Source organism: Eumetopias jubatus, unplaced genomic scaffold (genome assembly GCF_037043125.1).
Source record: "Eumetopias jubatus isolate StellerSeaLion01/CBP00866 unplaced genomic scaffold, mEumJub1_p1.0 scaffold_6, whole genome shotgun sequence".
Classification (NCBI taxonomy): domain Eukaryota; kingdom Metazoa; phylum Chordata; class Mammalia; order Carnivora; family Otariidae; genus Eumetopias; species Eumetopias jubatus.
In genome coordinates, this window is record NW_028274812.1 from 8,014,883 (window position 1) to 8,036,596 (window position 21,714).

General features: G+C 41.9%; 1 protein-coding gene across 1 annotated transcript in view; it reads right to left on the reverse strand.

Annotated features, from left to right (window-relative positions):
* The window catches only part of SLC22A3 (solute carrier family 22 member 3), an 86,899-nt gene that overhangs the window by 17,220 nt on the left and 47,965 nt on the right, over positions 1–21,714 (reverse strand). The gene's annotated exons all lie outside the window — the stretch shown is intronic.

A 21,714-nucleotide genomic window follows, 5' to 3' on the forward strand; every position in this document is an offset into this window, starting at 1 on the left:
AGCTATGATTTCTATCGACTAGATACTCTGTACAAATTCACTTTCATTCATGTCCCAGCGTCAACACCCCAGAGTTCAAGGGAGATCATGTATCATGTATTTCAAGATCTCTAGTCAATTCAGGAAGATAACTTGACATTTAAGCACTGTTGTAGATCTTTCAATTACTCACGATTCTTAACTCTCTCTAACTGATAAAATAACTGAGCACCTCTTGCTTTCATGTTAGCTCTGCAGGTGTCCCTTTTTCTTGATCATTATCTCCAGGCTGGTTAAGTTATTACATGACCACAGAATTATGTATGACATGCTAGATTTTGACAAGACAATAGAGGTCTACTGGTCTGACCTAGAGGTCAGCAAACTTTTTCTGTGAAGGACCAGATTATAAGTACTTTTGGTTTTGTGGGCAATATAGTCTCTGTTGGAGCTGCTTAACTTTGCCATTATAGTGTGAAAGTAGCCATAGATGGATACACAAATGGATGACTATGGCTGGTTTCCAATACACCTGTTCACGAAAACAGGCAGCAAGTCAGGTCTGGCCCACAGGCTGCAGATTGCTGACTCCTGAACTAGAGGATTAGTGCTGTTGGAACTTATAAATGCTATTCTTATATCCATCACAGAGAGGAAGAAGCTGAGGCACAGGAAAGATAAGTAGCTTACCCACCGAGGACACACAGACAGTGAGTAGATGAACCAGGAGGTGGATAGCCACGTCTGTGTATTGCTAACCATCATGCTCTACTGTGTCTGCAGTATGCAGAGTATAATATTTATTTTAATGTTTGAAAATATGCTTGTATCATTAATAGTTCTCGCAGGGTAGTAGGATGACGGTGGTTTTTACTTTCTTCCTTTTTTGCTATAAATATTCTCTTAAAAAAATTTAATCTTGAAGTACTTTTCCTAACAAGAAGAACTATAGCTCACCTTAAAAGTAATGGATTTAAATGAGACCCTAGTGTACCGTTTTTTGTTGTTGGCTCCGTGTCATTCTCTCTTTCTCATTCTTAATAGAATCCCCACTGCGCCACCCGCCCAACTTCATCAATTCCCATTCTCAGGGGAGCTGATTCTGTTTCCAGTTGTAGGGGAGACCTCATAACCTAAGGGTAATTCTACCCTTAGATTGGGCATGTGACTGGGAATGTGACCGAATTTGAACCTCTAATAAATGGGCATGAGACCCAGTTTGAACCAATGAGAAATGGTCTTGAGAAAGTCCTTCACGGGGGGCACCTGGATGGCTCAGTCAGTTAAGCATCTGCCTTTGGATCAGGTCATGATCTCAGAATCCTGGGATCCAGTCCTGCATCGGGCTCTCGGCCCAGTGAGGAGTCTGCTTCTCCCTCTCACTCTCCCTCTGTGCTCTCTCTCTCTCTCTCTCTAATAAATAAAATCTTTAAATAAAACAAACAAAAAAAGAGAAAGTCCTTCACTGACCTTAAGTCAAAGTTTCCCGAAAGAATCTTCTCTCTCTACCCTCAGGGAATTAATGAGAAAATGGTGGGCTCAAGTAGAATTTAGCAGCCATCCTATACCCAGGAGGGAACCAGTATGAAGAAGAAGCCACTCTGTCTGCAGAGTGGAGAGGGAGAAAACCATGGCTTGACGGCACTGTTGAGACTCAGGTCTAGCCAACCCCAAATGCTGCTATAACTCTAGAATTCCAGGTACATGAGCCAGGGAACGAGCTTATTGTTTACGCCCATTTAAGTTGTAGCTTGTTGCCAAAAGCAGAATTATCTGGAGAATTCCGTCCAGAACAATGCTTTTGCACTAATAATCGATTATTTTAGGCAAAATAATTTTGTATTAAATAATTAAAATAATTGCTTGAGTGTTCCAACTTACTCAGTAAGAATATTTATTATTAGTCTTAATTTCAAACTTTTAAGATTTAGAGTCAAGCAGTCACATGATCTCTGCTTTCCCAAAGCACAAGTTTAATGCCTAACATATACCCTCTACCAAAGAATATAAGGTACTGATAAGACCAAAGGTAATCAAGACCATAAAACCGATCTTCCCTGTCCAGCGAATGAAAGGATTAATAGTCCTTCCAAGCAAGTATGTATTTTGCCAATTTAAGAATAAATCCAGCTGGTTTTTGATTTACTGACATGTTCTTCACAGTGACGCAGATATCCTGAAAGACGACCCACTTTCTGGGTGTCCAAAGACCTTGAGAGACGAAACGCCGTATCTTGGGATGGAATGCCTCCAGTAAAGTCTTGGCAACTCATGTGCAGGGACTGCTGAAGCTATTATTCTTCTACAACAACTTCTAGCTCTGTATTTTGAAATTAAGCTGTGTTTATTTTCTGTTGCCAAAGCGTTACAAATTTTGCTTACTCTGAGTCAGATACAAAAGAGTAGAAAGGCTAGATCGGGTTATTATATACATACTTCAATTTGCTTTATTGAAATATAACTTTCATACAATAGAATTCAGCAATCTCAAGTGTACACTTAAGTGAGTTTTGACCAATGTGTAGAGTCAATGAGCCACCACCGTCATGATACGGACCATCTCCCTTACCCTCAGAACGTTTCCTCCTGACTCTACAGTCACCCTCTCCCCCGACTCTTAGCCCCTGGAAACCCCTCATCTGCTTTCTGTCGTTACAGTTTTGCCTTTCCTAGAATTTCATGTAAATGGAACCATACAGAACGTTGTCTTTTGTACCTAGCCCGGTATGATATTTTGTCATGTTTATGTCATCTAAGTGGTGTCTGCCTGCTTCAGTTTGGAGCAAAGGAAGACTGGAAAGGCTCGTGGTAACATTTGTGTGTTTGGAGTCTTGTTGCCTGGTAATGTCACTCATATGAAAAGGTGTTGTTCACAGGTAAGCTGCACCTGTCAGTTTCTTGTTGTTTATCAACTGAGCTGATTGCTAGTTGTTCTAGCTGTCTCTTAATGGTCTTTTAACTTTCCCAAGACCTTTATGTTACATTAACAGTGATGTTGCCCATGTTGAAAATGTACTTTGTTCATCTTTCTGTGATTAATCTGGCTGCATGTACCATTCTTCCTGGTGCCTTTCTGAAACCTTTTTTCAAGTTGACATTTTCTTTTAAATTGTCAAGGAAGAGAAAGACATTATAAATTACCATCTGTTCGAAATACGGTGTTCAAGAGCTCCCCTAATGGGGGGTTGGTTTCTGGTCAAGAAGGACAACCAGCCAGGATCAGGTGAGAATCACAGGGTTTTCCTTAGAATGTTTTCTTACTGGCACATGACTTCAACTCTGCTAACCTTACTTCTCTCATCAGGAGCCTGAGGAGAGCAACACTTACTCCACTAGTACTTTGAAGACCCCACTGGATAACCCCTACACATCCACACACCCCGGTCACACACAGTTAAGAGCTCAATAATGAAAGCAGTCAGCATTACTATTGCTTTTTTATATCATTTCAGAGATGTGTTACTTCCAGATGATGATTCACTTGGCACTTTTTTATCTTTTTAGTTAGTGAAGTGTAGCTGATGCTATCATGCCTAAGGGGAGATGCTTTTAAAGATACCCTGACATGAGTCCCTCTGTAAAGAGAAGAATGTTCATTGTGCCTTTTTTTTTTTTTTTAAGGAATGGATTTCTTGTTATACTGAATTTTTTAAAGTATACCAGGTATATTTAATGTCAATTTAGCACTGTTGATCTCCCAGGCCTTAGGCTGGATAATTTTTCGTGAATGTACCCACAAGCAAATGACACTTAGTAAACGTGCTCCTCAAAATGTGCACGGTCCATGAATCAGCAGGATGGCTAACACCTGGGAGCTTGTTACATACACCCTAGCCCAGATTAGGGAATCAGTCTTCCTCTTTACAACATCCAAGGAGACTCGTGTGAGAAGCACTGATGGTCGGTGAATTGTCCTGCCTCAGACCTGACTCCTAGTGTTTACTCTTCCCAGGCTGAGAGGTAATAATACGAGTCCCTCAGGTTTTAGAGGAAAGACTACGTTCCACAGGGCTAGCCAGGGCACTGGGGAGGGGTGTGTGTGTGTGTGTGTGTGTGTGCAGGGTACAATGTCAGGTGGCTGGATTTGTAGCTTTGCAGTTGTTTCCAAGAGGTGGGTTTTTCATCCGTTGCCATATTTCACAAGGAAAAGCAAAGCCATGGATGAGAAGGGGGCACTTCTCTGTTCTTGAGTCCAACCCTGTGATGTAATCAGTTTCACCAGTTCCCTATGGCTCTGTTCTCTAGAAGCCTTTAATCTTCCAGAAACCAGTGAGAATAAAATATGACTTGCGGATTTGGGGCTCACTGATCTGGAGGACCAGGGGCCATCTTCAAAGTTCAACTATCTGCAGGTCTTTCATACAAGCATCATGTAAGACGTGGATGGGCAGGAAGAAGTCCACTGGTAACTGCTGGGGTACCCATGCCCCCACCCCACCACATCGTGGACGCCCCCATCAGTGAGATGAAGGTCAGCACCAGAAGGTCCAAGGGTAAGTGTTTCACATTATAAAGCCTAGGCTAGCTTCTGGGTGGCAAGAGCGCTACCCAGTATCCATAAAAGACAATTTGTCAGATAACCCATAGTGCTTTGGGAACTGCTAAAAAACCTCATTATACTTTGAAACAAGAGTAGATAAAATATTTACCATACAGAGTTCATGTTATAAAGAAAAGTCCATATTAAATTAGGATGAATATTTGCTGCTTAGTGAAGTAGTTAAAAACAAATCTCAGTCACATAGACCAGTGCTGTCCAATAAAAATATAGCCGAGTTACAGAGTTCAGTTTAAATTTTCCAGAAGCCACATTAAAAAGGGTAAAAATAAACAGGCAAAATTAAGTTTAATAAAATGTTCCACTGAATCCACTCTATCCAAAATACTACCATTTCAACATGCAATTAATATGAAACTGTGAATGAGATCTTTTATGTGCTCTATGAAATCACTATAAAACCTGCTCTTACAGCTCATTTCAGTTCAGACTAGCCACAGTTCAAGGCTCCGTGGCTGCACAAGGCTAGTGGCTACTGTATTGGACAGAGTGAGTCCAGAGCACCTCGGGCCCAGCCCGGTCTTCTGTTAGGATGCTCTGCAGAGAAGATATTTATTCCATTCCTTTGAGTTTGGCTGGAGAGCATCCCTCCCCGCCCCTCCCCAAGCAGGCACACTGCCTAGAACAGCAAAAGTGCATCCATCCAGAGGTCCCAGGAGAGATCCAAAGTGCAGACTTAATATTAGCAAAGGTTAACGGGTTGCAGCTGTGGGTCACGTGTTGGAACATTTCTTCATTTCTTAAAAACAAACTGAGAGAGGTTTTTTTGGGAGGGGGGAGAGGTGTTAAAGTCAGAGAAAGAGAGAGAAAGAAGAAAAGGCACTTTCAGATCTAAAACTCTAACCCTAAAGGCTCAGAACCTGGGGGTGGGGGTGGGGGGACACCAAAATGCGCTGTTAGGGGACTGAATTAAAATGTCAGGGAACTCTCTGATGGCATAAATGTCAGTGACAATTACTGAAAAAGAAAAGTTCCAAACATCACATTTTAAAGGACGTCCAGAGTCTCACATTACAGTAGCATGCTCAGATACACAAGATTTTTAGTTCTATGAATACGCAAATTGAGTATCTGTAAGTCAGTAGGTAGCCGAGGATTTTTTTTTAAGAGAGGGAAAAGGCTAATGAGTGAATTAAAGGAAATCATGGGATAGGTCACAAATAAATACCCAAACCACAGGTTTCCACTCATAGTATTCTTAGCATCATTTCTTTTGAGTCTTCTGGATGCTTCAGAAATGGTTTTGATCAGAATGAGGTCTTGAACATGACAATAACAGGACACAGACTTAGGAGATGGCCTTTCTCCTCACCGGCTGGGGGCTGTTGGCCACTAGGTTCTCTTAGCTGTTGCCCACACCAGCTCTTTCCCAGGCATTCAGGTGTTTGCAGGATGCCAGTAAAAAGGCAACTTTGCCCAGTTAGATTCCTGGCAGGTGTCTTTCTGCCTGGGCCTGTGAGTGTAAGGTGTTCGCTCCCGCCCCTTGTCTGGCTTGGCAGCCCTTTCTGTATGGGCCAAGGACAGCCAGGCAACATCAGGCTGTCATGCAAGAGCCCAGGGCCACGGCGATGGGGCACATCCAGGACAGTGTTCTCAGAGAGCCTCCTGTATTTGTGCCAGGGGACTGTGTGCCTCTCCTCTTTTCCCTCCTTCTGCCCTTCTCAGCCTCTCCACAAGCTGAGATGGGGTCCCCGCACAGCCCCCGGTGCTCCCCATCCACTTGGTTCTCAGGCATCTCTTCAGGGCATCTGTCTGACTCCCTGCCCTGAACTGGCCCCAGGAGAGGCCTGGCCGCCCTTCCACTGCCTTGATGTCCCTGGGCTCCTGGAGTTTGTTCCCCTGGGCATGGCCTTCCTTCCACTTCCCCGGGGGCCCTGCAGCTGGGGTGTCTCTGACAGAAAACGGGTCTTCATAATTTCCACTATATTCTTCCATAACAACTTTTAAAATTGTGTTTACGCTTTGGCCAAATTATTATTATTATTTTTTTTACCAGTGATGAAGGTGAAACCTACTTTGTAGCAATAATTTGAATTGAAAAGCATTTATCTTCCTGAGTCAGTGTTTCTCAGATTGAATCCTGTACTCTTAATCATTTGTTCTCTTTTAAAAGAGGTCTACGGGATGGCACTCGCTGGCACTGTTTGCCAAATATTTTTGCTTCCCTACCTCCCTCCTTACCCCATTATGGGAGCAGGATAAGATTGCACTTCTTGGCCCCCTGTGTTTGGGTGGGGCCACCTACCCAAATGTACCACGGACTTATAAGCATTTCATTGCCAAAGCAAGATCCCCTAGAATTCTCTTTTCTCTGATAGTCCAGGCAGGAGCTGCTAAAACAGCCTGGATTATAGGGTGAGGACCTTGCTCCAAGGAGAGGAGCCCCCAGTGAACCTATGGGGCACAGACAACAGTCCGTTATTATCTCAAGCCACTGAGATTTTGGTAATGTTTGTTACACACACGCCCAGCTTATCCTGAGTGATAAAGAGTTTCAAGTTTACCCAGAAAACCTCTGGTCCACACCTCCTCTTCATAGGAATTTATTATGCTAAGTACTAAATTTCTATTTGAAGTAATTAAACTTAGACTGTTCAATTTAAATTTGGAAAAAATGCATTTTTTATGATGTTGTTTGTTACTTATAGTCAATAACTCCTTTTGACAAAATCACACCATTAAAACTCCTAAAAAGAAATGAGGGCTATTTCCTCTGCATTTTAAATTTATAGGCACTAATCAATTTATCACAGAAACAATCATAAAAGTATAACACGGAAGCAGAGAGAACCCTGGGTAGAATGACCATCCTGTTGAAAGCTAAGAGCTTATGTAGCCACCCGGGTAAAGAAAAAGTTAACAAATCAAATTTCAGCCCCAGGTAGATCTCATGAAGGTGTTGGTGGGACTGAAAATCATGATCTCTTTTTACGTTTATGAAGTGTGCTCATACATATCACCTCCTTTTAAGAGGGACAGAGAACAGGCGTTATTGTCACAGAGAGCAAACCTCATTACTTAAAGAAATGAGAAGTATTCGGAGGAACAATCATACACTCCTGCCTTTGCATTACTGATGTTCAGGCTCTGAAGAGTACTTCTGCTTCATGTCAGGGATGAACAGAATCATTAAGTGTGCTGTAGAGGAGGATAAGTCTTCGGGGCATTTACTAACAAAAACATATTTATCTTTTAAGATGACTGGTAGCTGTATATGAATCTGGGGTCTAAATGCTGTGGTTATTACCCTTTTCTTCATCCATATGGAGCTTTGCAAGAGTGCTATTCTCACTGATCACCTGCAAACTGCCTGTGTCCTAGCTCAGGTGTGAAGCACAGAAGCACATATTTGGGTTAGCATATAATTATTGGGTTCCTTAAAAATAGTAGACCACTTTTAGGTGGTCAACTAATTCAGACTCTGAAACAGGAACTTGATAAATGATGACTCTGCTTATTAGCTGGAGCTCAAAAAACAAAAAACAAAAAACTGGCTCAACATTGAAACAATTCAAGGTGGATCCCTGCTTCCCAGTCAGAATGGTGGAGGGCTCCTGATGAATTCAGGCATGACTGTGACAGCTAACGCCGAGGCTAATAGGGGAATATCTTTGTGGCCCTTGTGGCCTTGGATGTAGAAGAGTATTTCTTAAACAAAACCCAAAATACAATCAATACGCAAAAATATACACTGATTTGCCCATACTGAATAAGTTTAAGGCTTTACGAATTTCTGTTCAATGAAGAAAAAAATAGGCAAAGTCAAAGAGTAGCTGAAACACTGAGGAGAATGTACTTTGAAATGTCTAGAACCAACAAGGGGGTGGTATTCAAAACATGAAAGGAGATTCTATAAATTGAAGGAGACAAATACCAGAAAATCCAATATACATGGGCAAGGATGTGGCAAGGCAATCCACAGAGAAGGAACCAAACAGTAAAGTAAGATGCACGAAGATATGCTGAATTTTACTAGTAAGCAGACGTGCAACTTAAAACATTCAGGAGCCTGGCCCAGTTAGAAGATCAGAAAATACCAAATGTGTATGTGGACAAATGGGATGCTCACAGGGGAGTGGGTTTACTTTTGCTTTTGCTTTTTCGAGCATTTGCCAAGGGAATGGCCCTCTAATACTGACAAATGGGACGCCAGAAAGTAATCTGGCATTACTCAGCGCACTAAGCCTGCATGCATCCCGGGACCCAGCAGTTCCACTTCTAGGTATTAAACTCCCTGAGAAACCTCACGAAGATTCTAAAGGGACACGTATGATGATGACTGGAAACAACCCAGGTGCTTGTCATCAGAAGGATGGAGACAAGAAACACAGCAGATGGTACTGATGCAAACCACACAGCACTCACGTGGGAGCAAGATGGTGGAAAGATACTCTGATTGAATCTAATTGGATCAACATGTTTTAAAACATATTGCTGCATGAAAAAGTCAGAAATAAAGCAAGATCTAGAGCTGCACAATTCCATTTATGTTACCTAAACACACACATACAACAAGCTCTAGTTTTTAAGGGCACATAAATATCAAAGCACATTCTGTTGGGAACCTGTGGAGAAGGGACATGGGGAGAGAGGAGGAAGGGAAAATAAAATGAAACACCAGAGGGGCCTTGCACAGCCCAGTGATGGCTGTGCCATGCACAGAGAGGCATATTAAGTCAACTCTGCACTCAAAGAGAAATGACAATAACCGAAACAATCTCCAGCAGAGTCATGATGAGGCCATGTTGGAATTTTGTCCATTTTCAGTGTTTCCACATTTCCCAATATCCAAATTCGGCCTTCCTTCTATACCTCAGAAAATCCTTAGTTTCATGTTTATTTGCTTGCAGTGGGGAATGCTGAGAAACTTCTCTGATGAAAGTCAAGTACAACTGAGCGGTTAAAAGAGTGGTTGAACTGCACCTTAATAAATATCACAATCCTTGCTGTGTTCTGGAATTTGCATGCAGCTCCCTTTTCTTGATTTGCAAAATATTTTTGCATACAGTTACTTATTTATCATTGGTATGTCCTTTATTGTTCAAGACAGAACAATCTTTAGAGAGGGATGAGATGCTTCTATGTACGAGCCATGAACAGGTGGCACATGCCATCCCTGGAATTCTGTTTGTGGAGGTTTTCGATAGTGAAGTATGTTCAGTCTCATGACTTGACTCTGGACCATGGTAAGGTGCATTAATGTTAGACTGTGTTCACTATTTACCCTAATTTTAACTATGAATTGCTTTATTATATGCCAACAAATATATAGGTTAGTTTTCATCATTAACAGATGTACTGATTGAGATCCAATTAGAATACCTTTCTACTTATAAACAAATGCAATCAAAACAAAAACACAGTGAAATGGTTTCCAGATACTGCACATGAGATCTAAGCTGTTCTTCAACTTTAAATGGTAAGAACTTAGATTTAGCTCTTTCCTATATGATGAAAGTGAGTATAGTTGTACAGACAGGGAACTAGTAGAGGAAACTGTGGGGAACTAGTAGAGGAAACTAGTAGAGGAAACTACCAGCTCATAAAAGAAAAAAGAAAAAGAAAAGCAACCACAAAGAATTGGAAAAAATACAAAGCAACTTAAATGCATGTCAAGAGATATTTTTGAAAGTGAATATTATAGAGAGGTTGTTTAAAAGACAGATGTTTTGAACACAGCACTCAGTAACTGCCTGTCAACTAATGGATGTACAAATGAAAATGAGCCCCTGCTACACCAGGTGAGTCAGTGCCCTTTTGTTTCTGGGCCAGCTTCACATCAATTAACCTTAAATGATTTTTCTAAACATATGACCACCAAATACAATATTCTGTGATTCACTTTGTAATGTGAAAAATATTTTCACTGAAATGATTGATGACTTGTTGAACTTAAGAAGCCGGTTATTTTTAGGGAGCAAAGCCTACCAAATAGTTTACAGAACTTAGGAAGAAATGATACGGTAAAAAAAATACTACATGAAGTAGACCCTCTAGTTCACTCAACTGCCATCAAAAAGTCTGTCCCTTGATAATTTTAGAGCAGACTGTATAAATACAAACATAAACTGTCATAAATGGCAGAGTGAATACTTCAGTTATCTTAAGTAAAATTTGTCTAAGGTCTCAAAGACAACTATTTAAGCCTGGATACTACACATAATGATCAAAACATGAGGGCAAGTACTTATGCTCTATTGTACTCTGTGCCATAAAAATAATCATGCTGAGCATTCATTCAATAAGCCTTCCTCAGTCTTCCTCAAGATCTAAACACTTAGTGGTGTATTGGTTCGGAAATGTAAGCAGGAAAGAAAAAAGAATTCACCTTTGAGAGGTAGTAATAAGGCAGTTGTACGCCCAGTTACTCAATTCTTCCTACTTAACATGTAGGACTTGTCCACAAGGTCAGTGAAAGAGTAGAATATAATGAACTTGAGTTCACTTTATTGAATCAAAAAAATGAATGAATCTTGGAAGTTGTCAAGAATTCTGTTTGTGAAGAGGTCCTTGGGCTTTTCCTGAGAACATCATACAACTTTAACTGTGAGAGCTCAGGCAATAGTTGTTGTTGTTGTTTTCTTTAAGATTTTATTTATTTATTTATTTGAGAGAGAGAGAGAAACAGCGTGAGAGGGGAGACGGTCAGAGGGAGAAGCAGGCTCCCTGCTGAGCCGGGAGCCCAATGTGGAACTCCATTCCAGGACTCCGGGATCATGACCTGAGCCGAAGGCAGTCACTTAACCAACTGAGCCACCCAGGTGCCCTCAGGCAATAGTTGTTAAACAGATGGAGACTAATCCTACATGTGCTGACAGATCAGTGACTCTCACCCTTCTTGAGTATGAGGACTTCTGGTTAATGCCAAAGAATATAACAGTTGCCCACATTATAGGAATTGTGCTTTTAATTTCTGTTCATTGAGACTACATAATGACATAAATTTACTATGAACTTAATAACACCTTTCAACTCATTAGTCATTAATAACAATCGCATCTACCTTCATTCTGAAAAAATAGTACATATTTATCCAAGACCTATTAATTCACTCTACAGACAAGGCTTGGTTGCAAATGGTTTGAGGACTTTTATAATAACTCCATGGTCCCCAAGGATCTGTGACCCACTGGGACAGACTGTCATATGATTATCCCATCAACTGTGGGGTTAAAGTTACAGCTGCTGGGTGACAGGAGTGTGTTAGCAACCCTGCTCATCAAGATTTTCTATCTGGTCACCCTCTATGCCCATTACTAGGCAAGGTAACAAAGTTTTGCTTTTAACAGGAAAGTTTCCTCTAGCAGAAAAAGTGTCCTTGGTTCTGGCCATTTTCGCCAACATTCCCTATGTGTGTCTCCTGGGAAGGACATAAAGACTTCTCCACTCCCTGATTCTTCCTTTATCCAGCCACCTTAAGACCTTAAGAAGGGTGTGTTCACCATGGGGAGAAGGAAGGCTTCTTCTCAGTCAGGTCCCCCTTCAATAGCACCAAATTCAAAGAAAAAGAGAAAACTGCACAGGCCCATATTATTTGTTCCAAAACGAGAAATCTAGCCATCTCTGGAGTGTGTGGATCTAGTCCCCTTTGCATCTGCACCCACATTAAGAAGTGTTGCTATGGCAACATGACCAGTGTTCATCATCTGGCTATCTGGGTGCCCTCTCAGGAGAGGGAGGAGTTATCCCATGAAAAATCTAGCACCTGATATATTTATTACCATCTTCCTGGATGGGACCTCGAGGGGTAGAGACAAAGGGATCTCAGTGTGCTCTCTCCTTTACTATTCAGCCCCATTTCCTGAGTGTTTCTCTGTAGCAAAGGAGCACATCTGTGTACATCTACGTGGCCCTGCAGAGTTTAAGTGATTTCACCTGCTCCCCAGGCTGCATCTCTTTTCTTAGGATTATTTCATAAACAAGGGCAATCTTCCTGGTGGGACGAAGATGGAGCAAGCAGTTTTGTCATGGTAACATCAGCTCTGGATTAGGAATAGCGCCCAGGAATCCCTGCCAAGGAGCTGGATACGCAGGGTTCTGGACATTGTACTCATCATCGCCTCCACGGCAGCGAGCACTTTCACAAAGAGCTAGTATTTTCTCATTTATTCACAGCAGGGAAGCACAGCAATTTGGATTGCAGAAACTGATTTTGCCAAAAACACAAGAATGGGCCAAATGGCCAAGGAACAAAACACTTGGAAAAGCTGACCATCTTTCTCTCTTGCCCAGATAGAGTGTGAACATTTCAAAGACAGTATTAGAGGGCCAGTCCCTTGGCAAATGCTCGAAAAAGCAAAAGCAAAAGTAAACCCACTCCCCTATTCTATGAGAGAGAGATCCAGAATTAAAATAATTGAATTAGGCATTGCCACAATGCCCACAAAAGAGGGTTACCAATATTAACAGAACAGAATAAGCCTGTGCGGCTTATTCATCTTGTTTTATATTTTAATTAATTTTGTTTGTAATGCCATCGGGGCTTGGGCTAGACAGAAGAAAGCAAATACTCCTCTGCATCTCACAGGGTGCTGGGGCTGGAAGGGGAGGACCATTGCTCTCAAGGGCAAGGATCAGCCTTTGAGAAGGAAAAAGGGAGGAGACCATGATTTCCCGATTATATAACTAAGGAATGGCTAGTTGATATGACTCTGAATGTCACCAGGTAAAGCTTAGAGCTCTCCCCCAGTATCATCATCCATAGAACCTTGCCTGGAAGGTTTGCTGGAATCTCAGCAGTAGGGAGAGCAGGTCAAGTGTGAACGGAAGGGGCCGTGGTTCTGCACCTGGCCATGAATGAGACCAGGGCCTGCAGGTGGAGAGGCCAGTGCAGGGGAGGGCACACGTGGATTGTCCATGGGCCAGCACTGCTGTCTGTGGGCTGGGACACATCTGGAGAAGGGGTTCTTAGGAGCAGCAGTCTCTAGAAAGAGCAGATACCAATCATCAAGAGAATGTAGCATCTAGCTTTCAGACAATGGATGAGTGAAGGGATAAGCTGTAGGATCCTATTTTCAGGAGAAAGAAGGGCAGAAATTAACCAGGTACCAGGGCCTCAGTCAAACAGGCTAGGGTTCAAGATCAGATTAAGAATTAGAATAGAATGAAGGGGAGTAAGTCGGAGGGGGAGACGAACCATGAGAGACGATGGACTCTGAAAAACAAACTGAGGGTTCTAGAGGGGAGGGGGGTGGGGGGATGGGTTAGCCTGCTGATGGGTATTCAAGAGGGCACGTTCTGCATGGAGCACTGGGTGTTATGCACAAACAATGAATCATGGAACACTACATCAAAAGCTAATGATGTAATGTATGGTGATTAACATAACAATAAAAATTTAAAAAAAGAATTAGAATAGAAGCTGGGATGTGAGCAAGTTGAATAAATCAAATATGTGCGTGTTTTGTGTGTTTATCAGATGTCAATAAAGCGACGTGTTTTTTTTTTAAGGAATATCATTTCATGTCAGGAATTCAAATAAAGACTGTAAAAGTTAAAAAAATACAGACAGAGAAAAGAAACTAGGGATTGAAGAAGGGGGTAGGAAGAGAGAGGCCCTAGGGTGCGGCAGCCTGTGTCAGACTTTGGGACCAGTCCAGCAAGCAAACGGAGCCCATCCTCTAGTGAGACTAGGAATCCCTTGCAGGCATCAGGGTCCATGGGCAGGCAGGCAGGCAAATGTGGCGCTCACAAATGTTAACCTTTGCCTCTTGCCCTGAGCATAGCCAGGAAGGCGAGGACTGAGCAGCTTGTCCCAGTTTGCCTGAGACTTTCCTAGATTCAGCTCTGAAACTCCCACTTCCCAGGAATCCCCCCAGTTCTGGGCATATGGGGACAGCTGGTCTCCCTACAAGTCACCACCTGAGTCCAGGGTCCTGGGTTCTGTCGATCCCATTACACGTGAGTTGATAGGTCATCAGACACCAGGACTGACGGGTGGGATTGAACACCCGGAGTGTATGGCACAGTAATGCGGCGTGCTTTCCTCTCACACTTCTGATGGATGTTTTTCAAGCTTTAACTTGTATTTAAATGAAGTAGTTAGGATTCTGACAAAGGTATATGGCCCAATTATTTTAAGAGGGACTCTGGAAGGTGGGCGTGAGGGACTGGGAGAGGAGGAAGGCCCTGTCTCTCCAGGGTTCCTCACTCGAGATGCTGCTCTTTGGGGGAGGTGTCCTGAAAATCTGCCTCACCCATTCCAAGGCTGTAATCTCATTCTGCAAGAGATAGATCACTTGGATTCCTAGTTCAATTAAAACCACATGATGCTCTGGAACATCTTCCCTTCAGTATGTGTATGGGTTAAATGAGAGTCCACTGACCTGGAAGATTTTAGGCAGAATTTCCTTTAGTGGAAGGAACTTACTATTTAATCACCAGCTTGGGAAAGGAGCTGACTCTGGATTTAAAAGTCCATCAAGTACTGTTTTTATGGCTTTTTAATTGTAGCATTTAATTGTAGCATTTCCCGTTTTATGCAATATTGTAACATTCTTTAAAAGTTAAAGATGTGGGAACTAAGTAAATAATCCATTTAAATATAGACCATGTGTAGAACTCAGGCTATTTATGAAAATGTATTTAGGTAGAGTACTATTAACTCTCAGCTCCAAAGGTTCGTTTTAGCTATATGAAGTGTCCTGTCATTTTTAAAGATTTTATTTATTTATTTATGAGAGAGAGAGAGAGAGAGAGAGAGAGAGAGAGAGAGCATGGGCACATGCATGAGTAGGCATAGGGGCAAAAGGAGAGGGAGAGAGAGAATCCCAAGCAGACTCAGCACTGAGTGCAGAGGCTGACATGGGGCTTGATCTCACAACCCTGAGCTGAAATCAAGAGTCGGGCACTTAACCAACTGAGCCACCCAGATGCCCCACGCCTGTCATTTTTTATGCATTCAAGAATAGTCTATGTGAAAGCTAATGTGCTAGCATGCATAAGACAGTAATAATTTTTTATATGTCATTTTTGAGGATGATGGCTTTGCTGGGAGGATTGGCACCATTTATTCTGTGTGATGTCAAAGAATGAAGATTTAATCCTATTAAGGGAAAGCACTGTATGAGTTTCCAGTGGCTTTCTGTTCAATATCCTTCACTAGTTTCTAGACTCACACCTTTCCAGCTCTTGACACGGGAACTGGATTGGAGCCACCCTTGGGCACTGCCTGGGCCTGAGTTACTTTTTCTGGCTCTTTTGAAATAAATTCAATGAAGACAGTGTTCTATCCCAAGCCTGAGATGGTAATTAAACATAGCATTAACAAAGACAGTACAATAATTGGACTGAAACCCACACCCCAGATGGGCTTCATGACAGCCAGAAACATGGTGTGGTTCCTTCTTTGGAACATAAACAAAAATTAGGTTTATAAAAATCCCCCCTTAAAAGGGAATGTCATAAACAGACATTCCCAAAGCTGGAAAGTCCCTCTCTATAGACATATTGGTGTCTGCATGACAGTTCTAAAGTATAATAAGGATGGCAGCTATTAAGGGTTGGATGTCTCTCTGGTAAGTGAGGTAATCTAAAACTTAGCCTAACACTATCTAATGAGGTTTAATCTTTTTCTATTTTCTATTTCTTATATATTTATCTAAAAGTGGGATCATTGATGATGACCCTTTGGAATCAGAAAGCTCAAATGTCAGGTCTTGATGTTATCTAAACATGCCACCAGGGAAACCACCCACGAGCATGTTTATGCACTACTGGGTACCAACATCACACCTGGTACTTATATTTTGATATGTTATAGATTAGCTATGAACAATGACCTATATAGGCATATCATCAAAATAGGGAAGTTACGGTCAAGCCTTATAGGTTTGTTAGGCCAACAGAGAACAACAATATCATCAACAAATATGGACCTACTCAGTTCTATCCTGTTAGAGGCTCTTTGTTAGAGTTGCAACATACTCTTTTCCATGAACATATCCTACACAAAGACAAGAAGTGAAGGGTAGCAGAGGAGAGAGATCTTTAGGATTAGGGCTTGTAAAATCCTTTGGGGGAAAAAAATGAAAGCAAAACCACAGCCAGTTATTACCTATGTAGTTGTATAACTTGGGTCAGTAAGCAACAAAAGCTATTTAACCAGTATATTAATTAAATAATGCTGCATAACAACCATGAGCCTTAGTGACATAAAGTAATAGACATTCATTTAGCTCATATGTTTGTGCGTTGGCTGAGAGACTGCTGATCTAGGTTTGGGGAAATTTTGCTAAATAAGCTTACTCCAAATGCCTCTCAGCCTCCTCTGGGGCCAGGAGGCAAGCCTGGGAATATTCTTCTCATGGTGATGGCTGAAGTGCAGAGAGCAAGCCCAACCACACAGCACATTTCAAGATTCTACTGCATCACGTCTGGTGGTAACTCATCATCAGCCAAAGCAACTGACATGGTCAAGCTCAAAATCAAAAGGGCAGGACATACATTCCACCTACCATGGGACCAAAGCAAGTTACATTGGCAAGTTATCATTTGAACCCAGAAGTATTTTCATCCAATGGAAATGAGGGGGAGGATGTGTATATTCAAACAATAATGTAACCACCCCCTTCCTCTGTCACCTCAACAACCAAAAATGTGTTGAATCACTAAACCCTACCCTGGCAATCAAAACAATGCCATTATGATCAGCTACATTAGTTAGCTTTGGCTGCAAAAACAAACACCCTCCAATCTCTGCAGCACACTGAGACACATTTAGCAGACTAGTTTACTGAGAAAACAGTTATTTCTTGGCCACATTCCACATGGCAGCTATAGGTCAGCTTCTGCAGCTCTGTTCCAAGTTGTGGCTCTTCTCATTCTGAGTCCCACGCTGAAGGAACACCACCAATTTAGGATATGCTGTTCTTGTGGCAGATGGAAAGGGCAAGAGAGCTGTCAGAAATGCATTTACAGCTTCTGCTCTGAACTGGTACCTTGGGCCATCAATTCAGAAGGCCCAGCCTGACTCAGTGGGGGAAATCTATCCGCCCGCAGAGGAGCATTGCTGCAAGTCCCACGGCCACGGGGGTGGGGGTGTGTGTGGGATCCTCCCACAGAGAGGGGTGAAGAGCTGGGAACAAGAACACATCCATCACAGATAGTACCACTTCGTGATGAGAAAACTTCACTGAGCAACAATCCCAGCTCTCCACTACTTACCCATAGACCTAGTCTACTACAAGCAAAAGTCTGAGCACTCTTAAATACTTGCCCACTTTCTCATCTATTTTGAGAAATACACATTCAGTTTTTAGGGCAATGGCCATCTCTTCAGACCAGCATTCCCATTCAGTGCACCGTTTAGTCATACACATGGTGCTGGTATGTGTCTATTGGATGAGCACGGAAAGTTGGATTGATTGGTATCTTACTAGGTGTGAGGCAAGAACAAGTGCACTACAGGTAACAGGAAGTAACATCAAACTGAAGCCAAAGAGAAATTTAAGTGCAACATGAAACAACTTTGCCCTATGAACAAAACCGCAGGGATGGCCAGGGCAGGAAGCAGTGTAATCACCGACACGCTCCCCAGGTCAAAGGAGGCCTGTGGATGCCCTAGAGGCATCAGGACACATGCTGCACTACAGTTGTGCTTGGGCTGTAAGGACTGTAGAGTTGCCAATAGTTTAATTTTTTCGAGTGTGCCCTAAACACTGCAAAGGCACCCATGAATGAGTCTAAGCTAAGTATCCTTCTGCATCGGGTCACTGCCTAGTGTTTGACACTCAGCCCATCCTTTGATTCTCTCTGGTTTCTATATACTTTGATTCTTTCCATTTTCTACATTTCTTCAACTTACTCTAAGTTCCACCCACTTGCCTCATTTGCATTGGTTTTACGTTTTTGGACGTTTCTTATCAGTGAATAATAGTTACACTGTTGGTATATTCAGAGAGCCTGATGTTCTCATCACCTGTGTTTCTAGCTTCTAGCTGTGGCTTCAACAAAGTCAGAAGCTAGCTGGGAATTTTGGCAAATGGAAGCCTAGGGACCAGTGAGACAGAGAGTCAGAATTTATACACCCACAAAATGAGTAAAACCCATGTGAAATATAACTGAGATTATTTACTGGACAGCCAACCCTCAGAATAACCCACCTGGTTGAATATTGTGATGAAATCCACCTATTTCTTCCCATATCCTCCTTCCATTCACAAAGCCCAGGGGACTGGTGTAGCCCTATTTTATGGTGAATTCAGGTACTCTTCTGTAATATAGAACATCATTTTAAGCTAGGTCTTTCGATCCCCGCTAAAATAGAGTAGGCTCTCTGGTGCCAGGGATGGAACAGGCTGGGTTTGGGAGGTGGCTAAGGAGGACAGCATCGCTGCCAGGCCTCCCATGTGCATCAGGTAGATTCTTTCCAATTCATTCTAGCTTCACTGCAACCTGTGATGTGCACCCTTAGGATGAGATGGGAATTTGGACCGGTCTTGGAGGATGCAGTAACTTACATGGTAATAACTCTTCCAAAAGTCAGGATTCACTGAAAAGAGGTTCTATGAAAAAGTGAAGGCAGAGCCCTGGACAATCAGCCTTGAGCATGGGGGTCCTTGAGGTTATATTCAGAGAGGGGGGATACTAGCTAAAGCAGCAAAAGGTTGCAAAAGGTTTGAAGTGACTATGTAAGCATAAGGTTTCAAGATGGACCTAAAAGCGATGTGGTCAATTAGTTAGTTAGTTGAGTCACCAAAACATGAGTAATTGATAGTGACACACAGAAACCATAATAGGATTGATTTTGGAGTTGGGGCTCAAGAAAAATTCCTGCACTATTGGTCAGTACTTCTGAGTACTGTAAAGAGGTGATTTGCACATTATTATTCTTTGCGGGAACACTGGGATCTCGCCAAAATAGAAAATTATGGTTTGGCCTATAATTTGACTGCATTCTGCTATTAGCAAGGGGTTTTAAACTGAAATGTAAATTCCTTCTCGTTTTGAAAATAATATTTTGCTTTTCTGCATATGTTGTACAATTTTAAAAGGTTGAAGATGGATAGGTTCAGTTTGAAGACATTTGTTTCAAAACTCAAAGCACCCTTTGAGAAGTAGGTGATTCCAAGAGTGAGAGCCTACAAGATGAGCCTGGAAAATCTCATCATGCTAAGGAGCAAAGAAGCTGTAAGAACTGTATCTCAGAGTCACCAAACAATTGATGGGGGAAGTTAGTCTTTATGTAAGTGTTCCAGTAACAAAGGAAGACATAATGATAAAATGGGAATGTTATCAATATTGTCATTTGCAGCCTCTGGTGAATTAATATATGCAGGCAATGATGATCAATGGTAGCTAACACCACAAAAGAAGAGACGGATAGACAGGAAGGGTCTCTTAGTGGAAGGGTATTAAGCCATTTACGAAGGAGGATTGCCAAAAGTATCAAACCTAAACCTGATTTAGCTCAAGATCTACCTACCGATTGACAGGGAATACAAGAGACAGAGGGTCATGTTAAAGGATCCTAAGGATGCAATCAACCAAATTGCAGAAAATCAACCAGACTGCAGAAAATTCTACAGAAAAAAAGCCAGAAAGAAACCCTAGTATTCTTACCCCCAAGGTTGCAAGGAAAAGAAAAGAACAGAACAGGAACCTATAGACTAAAGACCAAAGAGGCTTATCAGTCAATCACAGTATGGAATCATCAAGGATAGTGGTGGCTCAGGTGCTAAACTCCCGAGAGAAACTCATGTCTGGCTTCAAACCTGACTTTCAAATGGGGATCATCTAACTGCTTAAAACCAGAGTTAACACATCTTGGAAGCCACAGGATCCACCGTTCATGATCTTTCACAAGAACAACCACGTAGAGCCTTGAACTGCTTCCCCGTTGAAATGTCTCCACAGTGCTCATGAATTCAAAGCGGGTCTGTGGGTCTACGGGAGCAGCGTTGAACTAGACACCAGGGGACATGTAAGAGCAGCTGCTTCTGGGAATCATCCCATGGCCTCTCAGCAATACTCATGATAACATGCCACATGCCTAGTTAAGTGGCACTTGTCTTCATAAGCCATCAGCACACACTGTTTTGTCTTTATCTTTAAAAACTTGATGTCAATCTGACATATACTTAGCTCTGGGACTACATGTGCAACGTCTTTGTGATACTGAACAAACAGCAAAAATATTTATTGGACTATTAAAACTGAGTGCAGATTATCATACATCTGATCCAGTTGTAAAGACAAGGTTTATATGATGAGAGCAAGAGGAGAGGGCAGCAGGATATTTTTTCCCTAAAAGGAATCCGCAGCCTATATGTGCTCAAAGAACAAGGACCAACTCATCTTCATGGTTAAAACAGGTCATGTTTTATCTTTACCACATTGTGTATGATCCGTAAACTCCAAGGTACATCATTATAATCCAATAGTTGACTGGTCAGTTGAAACCTCTATAAACACAGAGGCTACTGCTTGCCACTGAATGTAAGAGTGAAGAAAAAAGATAGAAATCCAAATCTCTGGCCAAGTTCTGGGAGGTTGGGGATGTGACAAGAAAACCAACAAAGCTTGTTTTTTATCAAAATGTTCTATCAAAACCAAATGAGTGCTGCCCCCTCCAAAAAAATTGATGTTAGCAACCTAATACTCGTCAAGGTTTTTATCAAAGATTCATATCTTCCAAAAATTATTCTCTAATATTCATTTCATAATAATCCCTCTGTTACTTTGTCTTTGCATAAAGCATTGCCATATATTTTTATATATTATTCTCTAATTATTCAGGTGTTGCCTCAGATATATCTGTATGTCTCCAAAGGCATAGCAAATCTTCCAAAGAGCAAAGAATGAACTTGAGTCCCTACCATTTCTCTTAGTATAGTGATACAGAAGCACCCAAAAAGCCTTTGCTGGAAAAAAGAAGAAGAAAAAATGGAGGAAGGAAATGAGGGAGGGAGGGACGGTAGGCTAGCAGCACATGTAAGTCGAAAGGCTGAATATTTACATCATTGCTCGTGTTCTCAAATAAATAGTATTTCCAAGACTACATTTAAAGACAAATCTTTAGACTACCCTGAATGTCAAGAAAAGATTTACAGTCTGTGCAAATTAAGGTGAATGAATGACTTCATAGTACGGGGCTATGGAAAGTAAAGTATAATAATTCAAGGAACGTGGTGCGACTATTGAAACATGGACCAAGGGTCCAGTTAACCTTCACTCTG